Below are 19,142 nucleotides of genomic sequence, written 5' to 3' on the forward strand. Positions count from 1 at the left end.
CTATACAGCAATGTATCGACCCAAAAAAATTTTTTACACTACAAGTGGCATTGACCTTACCATATCATTGTATATCCTATATCAAACATATTAACTAAATATCCCTATTCTTGCTAACATTATATGGCAAATCTGGTCTCATTACATTATTGTCACTACACATATGGCGTTTAGATTTCTCACTAATCTAACAAGCTGGACAAACAGACATGATCTATCTATAAAAACAATTCAAAGGCATTTGTTCATTTAACCCCCCGGGCGATAGAGTGTTAAGAAAATGAATCCATCTCGCCTCACGTTGTAATAACAATTTCTCTCTATTACCCCCTCTTAATTTCTCAGGTTCCTGATCTATGATCTTATATTTCAGGCATGATAGATTGTGTTTAAACCTGGCAAAATGGCGCGCTACTGGTTGCGCATGACTTTCACCACCCAAGGCCGCTCTTATAGCCGACCTATGCATGGCCATTCTCTCCCGGAATTGTCTCACTGTCTTCCCCACGTAAAACAATCCGCAGGGGCAGCGGATGAAGTATATTACAAACGAATCTGTACAAGTCAAGATCTTATTGATTTTAATGAATCTGCCTGTCTGAGGATGCGAGAAACCTGGACCTGCCTCCATATAGCTGCACGTAGTGCAGCCAATGCATCGGTAGCAACCAGGCTTCTTGCTGAGGAATGTCTTAGGGGGGGTAACCTTGTAATTGGAAATATCATTATGTACTAATAAATCTCTCAAATTTTTATTCCTCGTGTAACTCTGCAGTAATGATTTATCATTTAAAGTGCCTAGCTCTTTATCTGTTGTGATAACGGGCCAGCTGTCTTTTACATGTTGTTTTACCTCCTTACTGACCGTGGACCACTTCTGCACAAAAGGTATTTTATTCTGCATTGGAGTGACTGCTGCCTCTCTAGATTTTAATAACTGGCCTCTATCCATCCCCAGGACTTTGGCCTTGGTACGCATGAGCTCCGTCCACTCATAACCCCTTGCTTTAAACCGCCGGGCCATTTCGTTAATCTCAGCCTCTGTATTAACAATATTGTCTGAGATTCTGTGAACCCTAAGAAATTGGGAGTAAGGGAGGCTATACTTCATGGAGGGCGGATGAAAACTTGCAGCATGCAGAAGTGTGTTTCTGTCCGTCGGTTTTTTGAAAAGATTAGTATGTACCCGACCATCTTTGATTGAAATGGTGACATCTAAATAGTTTACCTCTTGAACACTGCTAATGGCTGTGAATTTAATATTAGGATCCATTTGATTGATCCGTACTAGAGTCATCTCAAATTCCTCCTGCGTGCCTGACCAAATCAAAAACAGATCATCTATGTATCGAACGAAAAATAATATTTTGCCCGAAACATAGGGATCTGTAAAAAAGATATCCCTTTCTACTTCGAACATGAAGCAGTTCGCAAAGGCAGGGGATGCACAACTACCCATCGCGCATCCCTGCCTCTGTTCGAACCACTTACCGTCGAACAAAAAATAATTGCGGTTAAGGGTCAATTTGAGTAATTCTAGAAAAAAAGTTAAATCCGGCCCACAATAAGCTGAACTAGTGGACAACAGTCGTCTAGCAGCCTCTACACCTCTATCGTGCGGGATGTTGGTGTAGAGACTTACCACATCTAGAGTGCAAAGTAAACTGTTAATGGGTAATATAGGTAGCTCCGCCAGCCTGTTAATGAAAGTTGTCGTGTCTTTTAAATATGTCGGTTGGATTTGCACCACCGGTTGAAAATAATAATCAATATATTGCGACACCTTATAATATATTGAATCTCTAGCGGAAATAATAGGACGACCCGGTGGCACCCGTGCGTTCTTGTGAATTTTCGGAATCGTGTAGAACACTGGTGCCACCGGGTGGTCCTGTATCAACGCATTCGCCACAGCCTTCAAGATAACATTATCCTCAACTGCTTGAGTCAATATATGGCGAAGCTCATCATTATAGGAAGTGGTGGGATCTCTGCCCAATTGCTTATACACTGCTACCTCACTGAGTTGCCTGTAAGCCTCCTTCCTATATTGATGCACATCCTGAACCACAATTCCCCCTCCCTTATCCGCTGAGCGGATGACAATTTGTTGATCTATACTAAGGGTATGTAACGCTTCCCTCTCTCCCTTAGTAAGATTGTCATGTACATGCTTCTGCTTCTTAACTGATTCCTTAACTTTAGAGTCCAAGACCCTAGCAAAACATTTCAAAGAAGCATTATTGCTCTGAGGATCAAAACATGACTTAGGTTTCAATTTATTGGGGATATGCTCCTCCCGTTCAGTACTAGTGCTATGGGCAAAATGCTCCTGTAACCGAAGACGTCTGTTGACTTTGTAAGAGTCCACCTTCCACTGGAACTTGGGCTCTAAAGTTAAGGAATCAGTTAAGAAGCAGAAGCATGTACATGACAATCTTACTAAGGGAGAGAGGGAAGCGTTACATGCCCTTAGTATAGATCAACAAATTGTCATCCGCTCAGCGGATAAGGGAGGGGGAATTGTGGTTCAGGATGTGCATCAATATAGGAAGGAGGCTTACAGGCAACTCAGTGAGGTAGCAGTGTATAAGCAATTGGGCAGAGATCCCACCACTTCCTATAATGATGAGCTTCGCCATATATTGACTCAAGCAGTTGAGGATAATGTTATCTCGAAGGCTGTGGCGAATGCGTTGATAGAGGACCACCCGGTGGCACCAGTGTTCTACACGATTCCGAAAATTCACAAGAACGCACGGGTGCCACCGGGTCATCCTATTATTTCCGCTAGAGATTCAATATATTATAAGGTGTCGCAATATATTGATTATTATTTTCAACCGGTGGTGCAAATCCAACCGACATATTTAAAAGACACGACAACTTTCATTAACAGGCTGGCGGAGCTACCTATATTACCCATTAACAGTTTACTTTGCACTCTAGATGTGGTAAGTCTCTACACCAACATCCCGCACGATAGAGGTGTAGAGGCTGCTAGACGACTGTTGTCCACTAGTTCAGCTTATTGTGGGCCGGATTTAACTTTTTTTCTAGAATTACTCAAATTGACCCTTAACCGCAATTATTTTTTGTTCGACGGTAAGTGGTTCGAACAGAGGCAGGGATGCGCGATGGGTAGTTGTGCATCCCCTGCCTTTGCGAACTGCTTCATGTTCGAAGTAGAAAGGGATATCTTTTTTACAGATCCCTATGTTTCGGGCAAAATATTATTTTTCGTTCGATACATAGATGATCTGTTTTTGATTTGGTCAGGCACGCAGGAGGAATTTGAGATGACTCTAGTACGGATCAATCAAATGGATCCTAATATTAAATTCACAGCCATTAGCAGTGTTCAAGAGGTAAACTATTTAGATGTCACCATTTCAATCAAAGATGGTCGGGTACATACTAATCTTTTCAAAAAACCGACGGACAGAAACACACTTCTGCATGCTGCAAGTTTTCATCCGCCCTCCATGAAGTATAGCCTCCCTTACTCCCAATTTCTTAGGGTTCACAGAATCTCAGACAATATTGTTAATACAGAGGCTGAGATTAGCGAAATGGCCCGGCGGTTTAAAGCAAGGGGTTATGAGTGGACGGAGCTCATGTGTACCAAGGCCAAAGTCCTGGGGATGGATAGAGGCCAGTTATTAAAATCTAGAGAGGCAGCAGTCACTCCAATGCAGAATAAAATACCTTGGCCCTCATTCCGAGTTGTTCGCTCGGTATTTTTCATCGCATCGCAGTGAAAATCCGCTTAGTACGCATGCGCAATGTTCGCACTGCGACTGCGCCAAGTAACTTTACTATGAAGAAAGTATTTTTACTCACGGCTTTTTCTTCGCTCCGGCGATCGTAATGTGATTGACAGGAAATGGGTGTTACTGGGCGGATACACGGCGTTTCAGGGGCGTGTGGCTGAAAACGCTACCGTTTCCGGAAAAAACGCAGGAGTGGCCGGGGAAACGGTGGGAGTGCCTGGGCGAACGCTGGGTGTGTTTGTGACGTCAACCAGGAACGACAAGCACTGAAATGATCGCACAGGCAGAGTAAGTCTGGAGCTACTCTGAAACTGCTAACTCGTTTGTAATCGCAATATTGCGCGTACGTCGGTCGCAATTTTAAGAAGCTAAGATTCACTCCCAGTAGGCGGCGGCTTAGCGTGTGTAACTCTGCTACATTCGCCTTGCGAGCGAACAACTCGGAATGAGGGCCCTTTTGTGCAGAAGTGGTCCACGGTCAGTAAGGAGGTAAAACAACATGTAAAAGACAGCTGGCCCGTTATCACAACAGATAAAGAGCTAGGCACTTTAAATGATAAATCATTACTGCAGAGTTACACGAGGAATAAAAATGTGAGAGATTTATTAGTACATAATGATATTTCCAATTACAAGGTTACCCCCCCTAAGACATTCCTCAGCAAGAAGCCTGGTTGCTACCGATGCATTGGCTGCACTACGTGCAGCTATATGGAGGCAGGTCCGGGTTTCTCGCATCCTCAGACAGGCAGATTCATTAAAATCAATAAGATCTTGACTTGTACAGATTCGTTTGTAATATACTTCATCCGCTGCCCCTGCGGATTGTTTTACGTGGGGAAGACAGTGAGACAATTCCGGGAGAGAATGGCCATGCATAGGTCGGCTATAAGAGCGGCCTTGGGTGGTGAAAGTCATGCGCAACCAGTAGCGCGCCATTTTGCCAGGTTTAAACACAATCTATCATGCCTGAAATATAAGATCATAGATCAGGAACCTGAGAAATTAAGAGGGGGTAATAGAGAGAAATTGTTATTACAACGTGAGGTGAGATGGATTCATTTTCTTAACACTCTATCGCCCGGGGGGTTAAATGAACAAATGCCTTTGAATTGTTTTTTATAGATAGATCATGTCTGTTTGTCCAGCTTGTTAGATTAGTGAGAAATCTAAACGCCATATGTGTAGTGACAATAATGTAATGAGACCAGATTTGCCATATAATGTTAGCAAGAATAGGGATATTTAGTTAATATGTTTGATATTGGATATACAATGATATGGTAAGGTCAATGCCACTTGTAGTGTAAAAATTTTTTTTGGGTAGATACATTGCTGTATAGTACCAGAATCAGCATCTTGGTCACTATTATAGTCTAAGATACTCAGTATATTGGTGGCATCCATGCGGGATTATGCTTATGTTATGTCTATGTAACACGTTGTCATATTTTGTTTATTGGTTCCCTAGGTAACCGTGGCCAGGCAGGAGGAGTGAACGCGTCCCTCAGTCAGAGCGTGGTGACGTCAACTAGCCGCTGCCGACGCGCAGGATGGAGGGTGGTGCATGGCGCAAGGCAGCAGGTGAGACAAGCACATGCGATTGGGGTTGAACAGCGTCATCTCCCCTCGCCATGTATATGTTTGGTCTGACGAAAGCTAGAATATAGCTGAAACGTTACCAGAGCTCAGTCTCTCTCGTTTTTTCTTTCCGCTGTGACAAGTCCTCGTGAGTGCCACCCGTCTTTGAATGATTTACATTGGCATGCAGCCAGGGAAGGCACCGAGGCAGCTGCTAATAGAGACAGAGTGCCGGTCATTTTGGAATATATATATATATATATATATATATATATATATATATATAACTTGATCATGGACCGGCACTCCTCATAGCCGTGATAAATAGCTCCGGTGCCTCCAGAAAAAACGTAGTTCGTTTACTGATGTGAATACATGATTACCACCGTTTAAGTCTCTGAGTGCCGCAGGTCTTTCTTTATTACGTTTATATATATATATATATATATATATCAATGTATACATCCGGCACTCTGTATGAGAAATGCATATGTATATATATATATGCAGAACAAATGAGGCTGCACTCGGAGTCTGATGCAAATAGTGAATCATGTATTGGCAAAAGAGTTCAACTCTTTTGCCAATACACTATTCACTATTTGCATCAGACTCCGAGTGCCGCCTCATTTGTTCTGCATTGGTATTCTGAGGCAGTCCCCCGGGTGGAAGGCACAGGAGCAAGACATTTTTTGCCATTACAGGAGTGCCGGAGTTTCTACGTGGTATGTGTGTGTGTGTGTATATATATATATATATATATATATATATATATATATATATATATATATATATATATATATATATATATACTCTTACGTCCTAGAGGATGATGGGGACTCCGTAAGGACCATGGGGTATAGACGGGCTCCGCAGGAGATAGGGCACCTAAAAAGAACTTTGACTATGGGTGTGCACTGGCTCCTCCCTCTATGCCCCTCCTCCAGACCTCAGTTAGATCTTGTGCCCAGAGGAGAATGGGTGCACTGCAGAGAGCTCTCCAGCGTTTTCTGTGGAAAAAGAATTTTGTTAGGTTTTTTATTTTCAGGGAGTCCTGTTGGCAACAGGCTCCCTGCATCGTGGGACCGAGGAGAGAGAAGCAGAGCTGGCTTGTAAAGTTGGGCACTGCTTCTAGGCTACTGGACACCATTAGCTCCAGAGGGAGTCGGAACACAGGTCTCACCTGGGGTTCGTCCCGGAGCCGCGCCGCCGTCCTCCTCACAGATGCCGAAGATAGAAGCCGGGTGAGTATTGAGGAAAAGACTTCAGGCGGCAGAAGACATCAGATCTCCATGAGGTAAGCTAAGCGCGCAGCGGTAAGCTGCGCGCCATTGCTCCCAGTCACACACACAAAGCAGGCACTGAAGGGTGTAGGGCGCAGGGGGGGGGGGGCGCCCTGGGCAGCAATAAACCTCGATTTGGCCATAAATACGATGGATTAGGCTGTGGGACAGTAAATCCGCGGACCCCCGCCATTTTATTAGTATATGATGAAGGGTCCGAAGCCCGCCGTCGGGTGGGCGGGGCTTGATCCTCAGCACTAACCAGCGCCATTTTCTCCACAGAGGCTGCATGAGAAAACGCTGGCTCCCTGTTCTCTCCTCTGCTGAGCTTCACAGGTTGGAAAAAGGAGGAGGGGGGCACTTTGGCGACGCAGTGAGTGGAGATTACAATTATAAACATATAATAGCGCTATCTGGTCATATATTCCAGTGTTTTTAAGCGCTGGGTGTGTGCTGGCATACTCTATCTCTCTGTCTCTCCTAAGGGCCTGGTTGGGGTTTTGTCCCCTTATAGGTAACTCCCTGTGTGTGTGGGGTGTCGGTACGTGTGTGTCGACATGTCTGAGGCGGAAGGCTTCTCCAAGGAGGAGGTGGAGCAAATGAGTGGTGTGTCCCCGTCGGTTGTGCCGACTCCAGATTGGATGGACATGTGGCATACGTTGCATGCAAGTGTGGCATCTTTACATAAAAGGCTTGATAAGGCTGGTTTAGGGGGGACATCAGGGGGTCAATCCTCAGATTGGACCGACTCACAGGGCCCGTCAGGGTCTCAAAAGCGTCCCTTAACACAAGACACTACTACCGACACGGATTCTGATTCCAGTGTCGACTATGACGAAGTAAAATTGCACCCTAAGGTGACTAAAACTATTCAGTGTATGATTGTGGCAATAAGGGATGTGTTGCATATTGTGGATGAACCCTCAGTCCCCGACACAAGGGTACACATGTTTAAGGAAAAGAAACAGATTATAAATTTTCCCACATCTCACGAATGAAATGAGTTCTTTGGAAAAGCTTGGGAGACTCCGGATAAGAGACCGCAGATCCCCAAAAGAATTTTTATGGCATACCCTTTCCCTAAGCAGGACAGGGAGATTTGGGAATTACCCCCCACTGTGGACAAGGCCCTGACGCGCTTATCCAAGAAAGTGGCGCTACCGTCTCCTGACACAGCGGCCCTTAAAGACCCAGCAGATCGCAGGCAAGAAACTACCTTAAAGGGTATTTATTCTCATACGGGTGCTGTGCTAAGACCGACGATTGCGTCGGCATGGGTGTGTAGCGCAATTGCAGCTTGGACAGATGAACTGACAGATCAATTTGATACTATGGATAAGGATACTATATTCCTAACTCTAGCCCATATAAAAGACGCAGTCTTATTTATGAGGGATGCTCAAAGGGACATTGGATTGCTAGCTTCTAGGGCCAATGCCATGTCTATCTCAGCGAGAAGATCCTTATGGACTCGCCAATGGACGGGTGATGGGGATTCCAAGAAACATATGGAAGTACTACCCTATAAGGGGGATGTATTGTTTGGTGATGGGCTGATGGACCTGGTTTCCACAGCTACAGCAGGTAAATCAAATTTTTTACCATATATTCCCCAACAGCAAAAGAAAGTAACACCATATCAGATGCAGTCCTTTCGGTCGCACAAGTCCAAAAGAGGTCGGGGATCCTCTTTCCTCGCCAGAGGTAAGGGCAGAGGCAAGAGAGCACCTGCTTCGGCAGGTGCCCAGGAACAAAAGTCCTCCCCGGCTGCTCCAAAACCCACAGCATGACGCTGGGGCTCCCCTGAGGGAGTCCGCACCGGTGGGGGCACGTCTTCGACTTTTCAGTCAGGCCTGGGTCAGTTCGGACCTGAATCCCTGGGTGTTGGAAATAGTTTCCCAGGGTTACAAATTGGAATTCGAGAAGGTGCCCCCGCGCCGATTTTTCAAATCGGCTCTACCAGCTTCCACATCGGACAGGGATGTAGTGTTAGCTGCAATTCAAACGCTGTGTATACAGCAAGTGATAATCAAGGTTCCCCTGCACCAGCAGGGAAGAGGTTACTACTCAACCCTATTTGTGGTCCCGAAACTGGACGGTTCGGTCAGACCGATTTTGAATCTGAAATCCCAAAACCTGTACAAAAAAAGATTCAAATTCAAAATGGAATCACTCAGGGCGATAATAGCCAACATGGAGGAGGGGGAGTTTATGGTGTCTCTGGACATAAAGGATGCGTACCTTCATGTCCCCATATATGCCCCCCATCAGGAATACCTGAAATTCGCTGTACAGGATTGTCATTACCAATTTCAGACGTTGCCGTTTGGACTTTCCACGGCCCCGAGGATTTTCACCAAGATAATGGCGGAAATGATGGTGGTCCTGCGCAAGCATGGGGTCCACAATTATCCCATACTTGGACGATCTCCTGATAAAAGCGAGATCAAGAGAGAAATTGCTGAGCAGTGTGGCGCTCTCTCTGAGAGTGCTCCAGCAACACGGTTGGATTCTAAATCTACCGAAGTCACAGTTGATTCCGACAACTCGACTACCGTTCCTAGGTATGATACTGGATACGGAACAAATGAAGGTCTTCCTCCCAATAGAGAAAGCCCAAGACATCCAGAACATGGTCAGAGACCTGCTAAAACCGAAAAGGGTGTCAGTTCACCAATGCACTCGAGTTCTGGGGAAAATTGTGGCGGCCTACGAGGCCATTCCCTTCGGAAGGTTCCATGCAAGGACTTTTCAATGGGACCTTCTGGACAAGTGGTCCGGGTCCCATCTGCATTTACATCGGAAAATAACTCTGTCCCCAGGAACCAGAGTGTCCCTCCTGTGGTGGTTGCAAAGTGCTCACCTGCTGGAGGGTCGCAGGTTCGGGATTCAGGACTGGATCCTGGTTACCACGGACGCGAGCCTCCGAGGATGGGGAGCGGTCACACAGGGAAGGACTTTTCAGGGTCTTTGGTCAGACCAGGAGTCCTGTCTACACATCAATGTGTTGGAACTCAGGGCCATTTACAACGGCCTTCGACAAGCGGAGAGTCTTCTTCGAAACCTTCCGGTTCTGATTCAATCAGACAATGTCACAGCAGTGGCTCATGTGAACCGCCAAGGCGGGACAAGAAGCAGAGTCGCGATGGCGGAAGCCACAAGGATCCTTCGCTGGGCGGAAAATCATGTAAGCGCTCTGTCGGCTGTGTTCATTCCGGGAGTGGACAACTGGGAAGCAGACTTTCTCAGCAGACACGATCTCCATCCAGGAGAGTGGGGACTTCATCAAGAAGTCTTTGCAGACGTAACACGTCTTTGGGGAACTCCTCAAATAGACATGATGGCGTCACGCCTCAACAAAAAAACTTCGGAGGTATTGCGCCAGGTCTCGGGACCCTCAGGTAGTAGCAGTAGACGCACTGGTAACACCGTGGGTGTTCGACTCGGTCTACGTGTTCCCTCCTCTTCCTCTCATCACGAAAGTGTTGAGGATCATAAGACGAAGAAGAGTACAGACGATACTCGTTGTCCCAGACTGGCCTCGAAGGGCTTGGTACTCGGATCTACAAGAGATGCTCACAGGAGACCCTTGGCCTCTTCCTCTGAGGGAAGACCTGTTGCAGCAGGGGCCCTGTGTATTTCAAGACTTACCGCGGTTACGTTTGACGGCATGGCAGTTGAACGCCGAATCCTAGAAAAAAAGGGGATTCCGGAAGAGGTCATCCCTACTTTAATAAAGGCTAGGAAGGAGGTGACGATAAAACATTATTACCGTATCTGGCGAAAGTATGTGTCTTGGTGTGAGACCAAGAATGCACCTGGGTCGTCTTCTCCACTTCCTTCAGACAGGAGTGGATATGGGCCTGAAATTAGGCTCAGTTAAGGTACAGATTTCGGCCCTCTCGATTTTCTTTCAGAAGGAATTGGCTTCTCTTCCAGAAGTCCAGACGTTTGTAAAGGGAGTGCTGCACATACAGCCCCCTTTTGTGCCTCCAGTGGCACCATGGGACCTGAACGTGGTGTTGCAGTTCCTAAAATCACACTGGTTTGAACCGCTTAACAAGGTTGAGTTGAAATTTCTTACCTGGACGGTGGTAATGTTGTTGGCCTTAGCATCAGCAAGGCGAGTGTCAGAATTGGCGGCTCTATCACACAAGAGCCCCTACTTGATTTTTCATGTGGATCGAGCTGAATTGAGGACACGTCCGCAATTTTTGCCTAAAGTGGTTTCGTCGTTCCATATGAATTGTGGTGCCTGTGGCTACTGGTGATCTGGAGGATTCCAGATCCCTGGACGTAGTCAGGGCCTTAAAAATTTATGTAGCCAGGACGGCTAAAATTAGGAAAACAGAGGCTCTGTTTGTCCTGTATGCGGCCAATAAGATTGGCGCGCCTGCTTCAAAGCAGACTATTGCTCGCTGGATCTGTAATACGATTCAGCAGGCTCACTCTACGGCTGGATTGCCGGTACCAAATTCGGTTAAGGCCCATTCCACTAAGAAGGTGGGCTCTTCTTGGGCGGCTGCCCGAGGCGTCTCGGCTTTACAACTTTGCCGAGCGGCGACGTGGTCGGGGTCAAACACTTTTGCTAAATTCTACAAGTTTGATACCCTGGCTGATGAGGACCTAGCGATTGCTCAGTCGGTGCTGCAGAGTCATCCGCACTCTCCCGCCCGATTGGATGCTTTGGTATAAACCCCATGGTCCTTACGGAGTCCCCAGCATCCTCTAGGACGTAAGAGAAAATAAGATTTTAACCCTACCGGTAAATCTATTTCTCCTAGTCCGTAGAGGATGCTGGGCGCCCGTCCCAGTGCGGAAACTCTGCAAGACTTGTATATAGTTGTTGCTTACATAAGGGTTATGTTACAGCTGACATCGGTCTTGGACCGTTACTGTTGTTTTTTGTTCATACTGTTAACTGGTTATGTAGGTTCCAGGTTACATGGTATGATTGGTGTGGGCTGGTGTGAATCTTGCCCTTGGATTGCTAAATCCTGCCTTGTATTGTCCATCTCCTCTGGGCACAGTTCTCTAACTGAGGTCTGGAGGAGGGGCATAGAGCCAGTGCACACCCATAGTCAAAGTTCTTTTTAGGTGCCCTATCTCCTGCGGAGCCCGTCTATACCCCATTGTCCTTACGGAGTCCCCAGCATCCTCTACGGACTAGGAGAAATAGATTTACCGGTAGGTTTAAAATCTTATTTTATATATATATATATATATATATAATATAAAATTCTGCTATTGTGCGATATAACCATGTATATTTGCATTATCTGTACTCCCACCCCTGGTAAATCTGTATAAATCCAGTGGGCTAATGGCATCCTATATCATGTCCATGAAGTTCATGCACATGCAAGACACGAATAATGCATTACATTGCTGTATAGATCCTCTGGTGCTATAAGCTGCCAGGTAGTAATATACCAATATTGGTATTCTGAGCCCGAGATGACGTGTTTCCAGTCCCCATATACCAACACCTCCCATTTGTACTTTCCTGGTTAGGCGGCAGCTAGTGAGTGCGCTCCGTGCCTCCTTTTGAAAGCCGGATGACGCACTTCTGGTCCCTGCTTTCATACTAGAATCTGGTAGCATTTAGATGCAGCAGGTAGGATTTATATAATATACCTTTCTCTATCGTCCTAGTGGATGCTGGGGTTCCTGAAAGGACCATGGGGAATAGCGGCTCCGCAGGAGACAGGGCACAAAAAGTAAAGCTTTAGTATCAGGTGGTGTGCACTGGCTCCTCCCCCTATGACCCTCCTCCAAGCCAGTTAGATTTTTGTGCCCGGCCGAGAAGGGTGCAATCTAGGTGGCTCTCCTAAAGAGCTGCTTAGAAAAGTTTAGCTTAGGTTTTTTATTTTACAGTGAGTCCTGCTGGCAACAGGATCACTGCAACGAGGGACTTAGGGGAGAAGAAGTGAACTCACCTGCGTGCAGGATGGATTGGCTTCTTGGCTACTGGACATCAGCTCCAGAGGGACGATCACAGGTACAGCCTGGATGGTCACCGGAGCCTTGCCGCCGGCCCCCTTGCAGATGCTGAAGTAAGAAGAGGTCCAGAATCGGCGGCAGAAGACTCCTCAGTCTTCTAAAGGTAGCGCACAGCACTGCAGCTGTGCGCCATTTTCCTCTCAGCACACTTCACACGGCAGTCACTGAGGGTGCAGGGCGCTGGGAGGGGGGCGCCCTGGGAGGCAAATGAAAACCTATTTTGGCTAAAAATACCTCACATATAGCCTCCGGAGGCTATATGGAGATATTTAACCCCTGCCAGAATCCGTTAAAAGCGGGAGACGAGGCCGCCGAAAAAGGGGCGGGGCCTATCTCCTCAGCACACAGCGCCATTTTCCCTCACAGAAAGGCTGGAGGGAAGGCTCCCAGGCTCTCCCCTGCACTGCACTACAGAAACAGGGTTAAAACAGAGAGGGGGGGCACTAATTTGGCGTTAGAAATATATAAAACAGATGCTATAAGGGAAAACACTTATATAAGGTTGTCCCTATATAATTATAGCGTTTTTGGTGTGTGCTGGCAAACTCTCCCTCTGTCTCTCCAAAGGGCTAGTGGGTCCTGTCCTCTATCAGAGCATTCCCTGTGTGTGTGCTGTGTGTCGGTACGTGTGTGTCGACATGTATGAGGACGATGTTGGTGAGGAGGCGGAGCAATTGCCTGTAATGGTGATGTCACTCTCTAGGGAGTCGACACCGGAATGGATGGCTTATTTAGGGAATTACGTGATAATGTCAACACGCTGCAAGGTCGGTTGACGACATGAGACGGCCGACAAACAATTAGTACCGGTCCAGACGTCTCAAAAACACCGTCAGGGGTTTTAAAACGCCCGTTTACTTTAGTCGGTCGACACAGACACAGACAGGGACACTGAATCCAGTGTCGACGGTGAATAAACAAACGTATTCCTTATTAGGGCCACACGTTAAAGGCAATGAAGGAGGTGTTACATATTTCTGATACTACAAGTACCACAAAAGAGGGTATTATGTGGGATGTGAAAAAACTACAGTAGTTTTTCATGAATCAGATAAATTAAATAAAGTGTGTGATGATGCGTGGGTTCCCCCCGATAGAAAATTATGGGCGGTATACCCTTTCCCGCCAGAAGTTAGGGCGCGTTGGGAAACACCCCTTAGGGTGGATAAGGCGCTCACACGCTTATCAAAACAAGTGGCGGTACCGTCTATAGATAGGGCCGTCCTCAAGGACCAGCTGACAGGAGGCTGGAAAATATCATAAAAAGTATATACACACATACTGGTGTTATACTGCGACCAGCGATCGCCTCAGCCTGGATGTGCAGAGCTGGGGTGGCTTGGTCGGATTCCCTGACTAAAAATATTGATACCCTTGACAGGGACAGTATTTTATTGACTATAGAGCATTTAAAGGATGCATTTCTATATATGCGAGATGCACAGAGGGATATTTGCACTCTGGCATCAAGAGTAAATGCGATGTCCATATCTGCCAGAAGATGTTATGGACACGACAGTGGTCAGGTGATGCAGATTCCAAACGGCAAAAAGGTGTATTGCCGTATAAAGGAAGAGGAGTTTTTTGGGGTCGGTCCATCGGACCTGGTGGCCACGGCAACTGCTGGAAAATCCACCGTTTTTACCCTAAGTCACATCTCTGCAGAAAAAGACACCGTCTTTTCAACCTCAGTCTTTTCGTCCCTATAAGATCATATCTGCCCAGGGATAGAGGAAAGGGAAGAAGACTGCAGCAGGCAGCCCATTCCCAGGAACAGAAGCGCTCCACCGCTTCTGACAAGTTCTCAGCATGGCGCTGAGACCGTACAGGACCCCTGGATCCTACAAGTAGTATCCCAGGGGTACAGATTGGAATGTAGAGACGTTTCCTCTTCGCAGGCTCCTGAAGTCTGCTTTACCAAGGTCTCCCTCCGACAAGGAGGCAGTATGGGAAAAAAAATTCACAAGCTGTATTCCCAGCAGGTGATAATTAAATTACCCCTCCTACTACAAGGAAAAGGGGTATTATTCCACACTATATTGTGGTACTGAAGCCAGAAGGCTAGGTGAGACTTATTCTAAAAATTTTTTTGAACACTTACAAAGGTTCAAATCAAGATGGAGTCACTCAGAGCAGTGATAACGAACCAGGAAGAAGGGGACTATATAGTGTCCGGGGACATCAGGGATGCTTACCTCTATGTCCCAAATTTGCCCTTCTCACTAAGGGTACCTCAGGTTCGTGGTGCAGAACTGTCACTATCAGTTTTAGACGCTGCCGTTTGGATTGTCCACGGCACCCCGGGTCTTTACCAAGGTAATGGCCGAAATGATGATTCTTCTTCGAAGAAAAGGCGTCTTAATTATCCCTTACTTGGACGATCTCCTGATAAGGGCATAGTCCAGGGAACAGTTGGAGGTCGGAGTAGCACTATCTCGGATACTGCTACAACAGCACGGGTGGATTCTAAATATTCCAAAATCGCAGCTGATCCCGACGACACGTCTGCTGTGCCTAGGGATGATTCTGGACACAGTCCAGAAAAAGGTGTTTCTCCCGGAAGAGAAAGCCAGGGAGTTATCCGAGCTAGTCAGGAACCTCCTAAAAACAGTGCATCATTGCACAAGGGTCCTGGTAAAAATGGTGGCTTCCTACGAAGCAATTCCATTCGGCAGATTTCACGCAAGAACTTTTCAGTGGGATCTGCTGGAAAAATGGTCCGGATCGCATCTTCAGATGCATCAGCGGATAACCCTATATCCAAGGACAAGGGTGTCTCTCCTGTGGTGGTTATAGAGTGCCCATCTTCTAGAGGGCCGCAGATTTGGCATTCAGGATTGGATGCTGGTGACCACGGAGCCCAGCCCGAGAGGCTGGGGAGCAGTCACACAAGGAAAAAATTTCCAGGGAGTGTGATCAAGTCTGGAGACTTTTCTCCACATAAATATACTGGAGCTAAGGGTAAATTTATAATACTCTAAGCTTAGCAAGACCTCTGCTTCAAGGTCAGCCGGTATTGATCCAGTGGGAAAAACATCACGGCAGTCGCCCACGTAAACTGACAGGGCGACACAAGAAGCAGGAGGGCAATGGCAAAAACTGCAAGGACTTTTCGCTGGGCGGAAAATCATGTGATAGCACTGTCAGCAGTGTTTCATCCCGGGAATGGAAACTGGGAAGCAGACTTCCTCAGCAGGCACGACCTCCACCCGGGAGAGTGGAAACTTCATCTGGAAGTTTTTTCCACATGATTGTAAACCGTTGGGAAATACCAAAGGTGGACATGATGGCGTCCCGTCTGAACAAAAAACGGGACAGGTATTGCGCCAGGTCAAGAGACCCTCAGGCAATAGCTGTGGACGTTCTGGTAACACCGTGGGTGTACCAGTCGGTGTATGTGTTCCCTCCTCTGCTTCTCATACCTAAGGTGCTGAGAATTATAAGACGTAGAGGAGTAAGAACTATACTCATGGCTCCGGATTGGCCAAGAAGGACTTGGTACCCGGAACTTCAAGAGATGCTTACAGAGGTTTTATGGCCTCTGCCGCTAAGAAGGGACTTGCTTCAGCAAGTACCATGTCTGTTCCAAGACTTACCGCAGCTGCGTTTGTCGGCATGGCGGTGGAACGCCGGATCCTAAGGGAAAAAGGCATTCCGGAAGAGGTCATTCCTACCCTGGTCAAAGCCAGAAAGGAGGTGACCGCACAACATTATCACCACATGTGGCGAAAATATGTTGCGTGGTGTGAGGCCAGGAAGGCCCCACAAAGAAATTTCAACTCGGTCGTTTCCTGCATTTCCTGAAAACAGGAGTGTCTATGGGCCTCAAATTGGGGTCCATTAAGGTTCAAATTTCGGCCCTGTCAATTTTCTTCCAGAAAGAATTGGCTTCAGTTCCTGAAGTCCAGAATTTTGTCAAGGGAGTATTGCATATACAACCCCCTTTTGTGCCTCCAGTGGCACTGTGGGATCTCAACGTAGTTCTGGGATTCCTCAAATCACATTGGTTTAAAACCAGTCAAATCTGTGGATTTGAAGCATCTCACATGAAAAGTGACCATGATCTTGGCCCTGGCCTGGACCAGGCGAGTGTCAAATTGGTGGTTTTTTCTCAAAAAAGCCCATATCTGTTTGTCCATTCGGACAGGGCAGAGCTGCGGACTCGTCCCCAGTTCTCTCCCTAAGGTGGTGTCAGTGTTTCACCTGAACCAGCTTATTGTGGTGCCTTGCACCTACTAGGGACTTGGAGGACTCCAAGTTGCTAGATGTTGTCAGGGCCCTGAAAATATGTTCCAGGACGGCTGGAGTCAGGAAAACTGACTTGCTGTTATCCTGTATGCACCCAACAAACTGGGTGCTTTTGCTTCTAAGCAGACTATTGCTAGTTGGATGTGTAATACAATTCAGCTTGCACATTCTGTGGCAGGCCTGCCACAGCCAAAATATGTAAATGCCCATTCCACAAGGAAGGTGGGCTCATCTTGGGCGGCTGCCCGAGGGGTCTCGGCTTTTACAACTTTGCCGAGCGGTTATTTAGTCAGGGGCAAACACGTTTGTAAAATCCTACAAATTTGATACCCTGGCTAAGGAGGACCTGGAGTTCTCTCATTCGGTGCTGCAGAGTCATCCGCACTCTCCCGCCCGTTTGGGAGCTTTGGTATAATCCCCATGGTCCTTTCAGGAACCCCAGCATCCACTAGGACGATAGAGAAAATAAGAATTTACTTACCGATAATTCTATTTCTCGGAGTCCGTAGTGGATGCTGGGCGCCCATCCCAAGTGCGGATTATCTGCAATACTTGTACATAGTTACAAAAATCGGGTTATTATTGTTGTGAGCCATCTTTTCAGAGGCTCCGCTGTTATCATACTGTTAACTGGGTTCAGATCACAGGTTGTACAGTGTGATTGGTGTGGCTGGTATGAGTCTTACCCGGGATTCAAAATCCTTCCTTATTATGTACGCTCGTCCGGGCACAGTATCTAACTGGCTTGGAGGAGGGTCATAGGGGGAGGAGCCAGTGCACACCACCTGATACTAAAGCTTTACTTTTTGTGCCCTGTCTCCTGCGGAGCCGCTATTCCCCATGGTCCTTTCAGGAACCCCAGCATCCACTACGGACTCCGAGAAATAGAATTATCGGTAAGTAAATTCTTATTTTATATGCACTTTACTGCTGTGATTGTTCATGTGGATCTTGATTGACATTGTTGCCATTGGCCTGTACTGGATATAAAGTAGGGATCTGGGACAGTCATGAGGTATCTTGACAGAGGTCCGTGTGGGGAACGAAACGTTGATATCCTGTGAACATTTTCATGTTTGAATAAAACTTTCTACTTATCTACAAGTCTAGTGAGTGCACCCCTACCTGTTTTTTGTGTTAATGGATCTCACTATGAGCTTCAACATGGGTAGCTACCTAGCTACCCCAGCAATGTAATATATAGTGTGAGTGTTGACCATCTGGTTTTTATATATATATATATATATATATATATATATATATATATATATATATATATATAAATAAAATACACCAAGGCTGTAACTAGGTATGTGCAGAGTGTGCCACATAGTGCTGCAGGGTAGGGGGTGCTGTTGGCAGCACTTGTCAACTATCTGTTTTAATGACTTTCACTTTTAGCTTTCCCCCTTTTTGAAGCCCAGCATCCCCTGACCGCCCCTGTCTCCTTCCACCACCCCTTTTGTCGCTATTACCTCTACATATTCAACTTAACTTGAGAGCTCTTTGTTATTCAGTCACACTGCCCTTTATTACATTTTAAGATTCTGGCATACCTGTGATTCAAACCCACTGTGGCATTGTAGTCAGACACTCTATTCATTACATACAATTATTAGTTCCTGTTGATGTAATTAGGAAAGCAAGTCCATATCAATGTTCAGAAACACATTCTTACCTACCTTTTTTATTATTGTTGTTTTAATGTATATTTGTCAAGATTTGAAAGGGAGTTATTCATCTCTCTTTACCCATACAAGCATGTCTGTCCCTTTTGTACAGAAAAATGTTCTGTTGCACAATGACATTCCTTGTTACAAGCATCTTATTCAGGATGTAACTTGTTAGTGCTTTGGGGGTAATTCCAAGTTGATCGCAGCAGGAATTTTTTTTAGCAGTTGGGCAAAACCATGTGCACTGCAGGGGGGGCAGATATAACATGTGCAGAGAGAGTTAGATTTGGGTGTGGTGAGTTCAATCTGCAATCTAAATTGCAGTGTAAAAATAAAGCAGCCAGTATTTACCCTGCACAGAAACAAAATAACCCACCCAAATCTAACTCTCTCTGCACATGTTATATCTGCCCCCCCTGCAGTGCACATGGTTTTGCCCAACTGCTAAAAAAATTCCTGCTGCGATCAACTTGAAATTACCCCCTTTGTGCAGACGCAGCAGATGCTTTGTGAAAGAATGTGCAGTTCATTGCCTGCTTAATGCAGTAAATGACATGGAAAATAATGTGATATCAACATAA

The 19,142-nt window shown here is 46.3% G+C and overlaps 1 protein-coding gene across 2 annotated transcripts in view; it reads left to right on the forward strand.

Moving 5' to 3' along the window:
- Window positions 1–19,142, forward strand: part of DOCK8 (dedicator of cytokinesis 8) — a 458,638-nt gene that overhangs the window by 96,711 nt on the left and 342,785 nt on the right. The gene's annotated exons all lie outside the window — the stretch shown is intronic.

This window comes from Pseudophryne corroboree, chromosome 1 (genome assembly GCF_028390025.1).
Source record: "Pseudophryne corroboree isolate aPseCor3 chromosome 1, aPseCor3.hap2, whole genome shotgun sequence".
NCBI classification, from domain to species: domain Eukaryota; kingdom Metazoa; phylum Chordata; class Amphibia; order Anura; family Myobatrachidae; genus Pseudophryne; species Pseudophryne corroboree.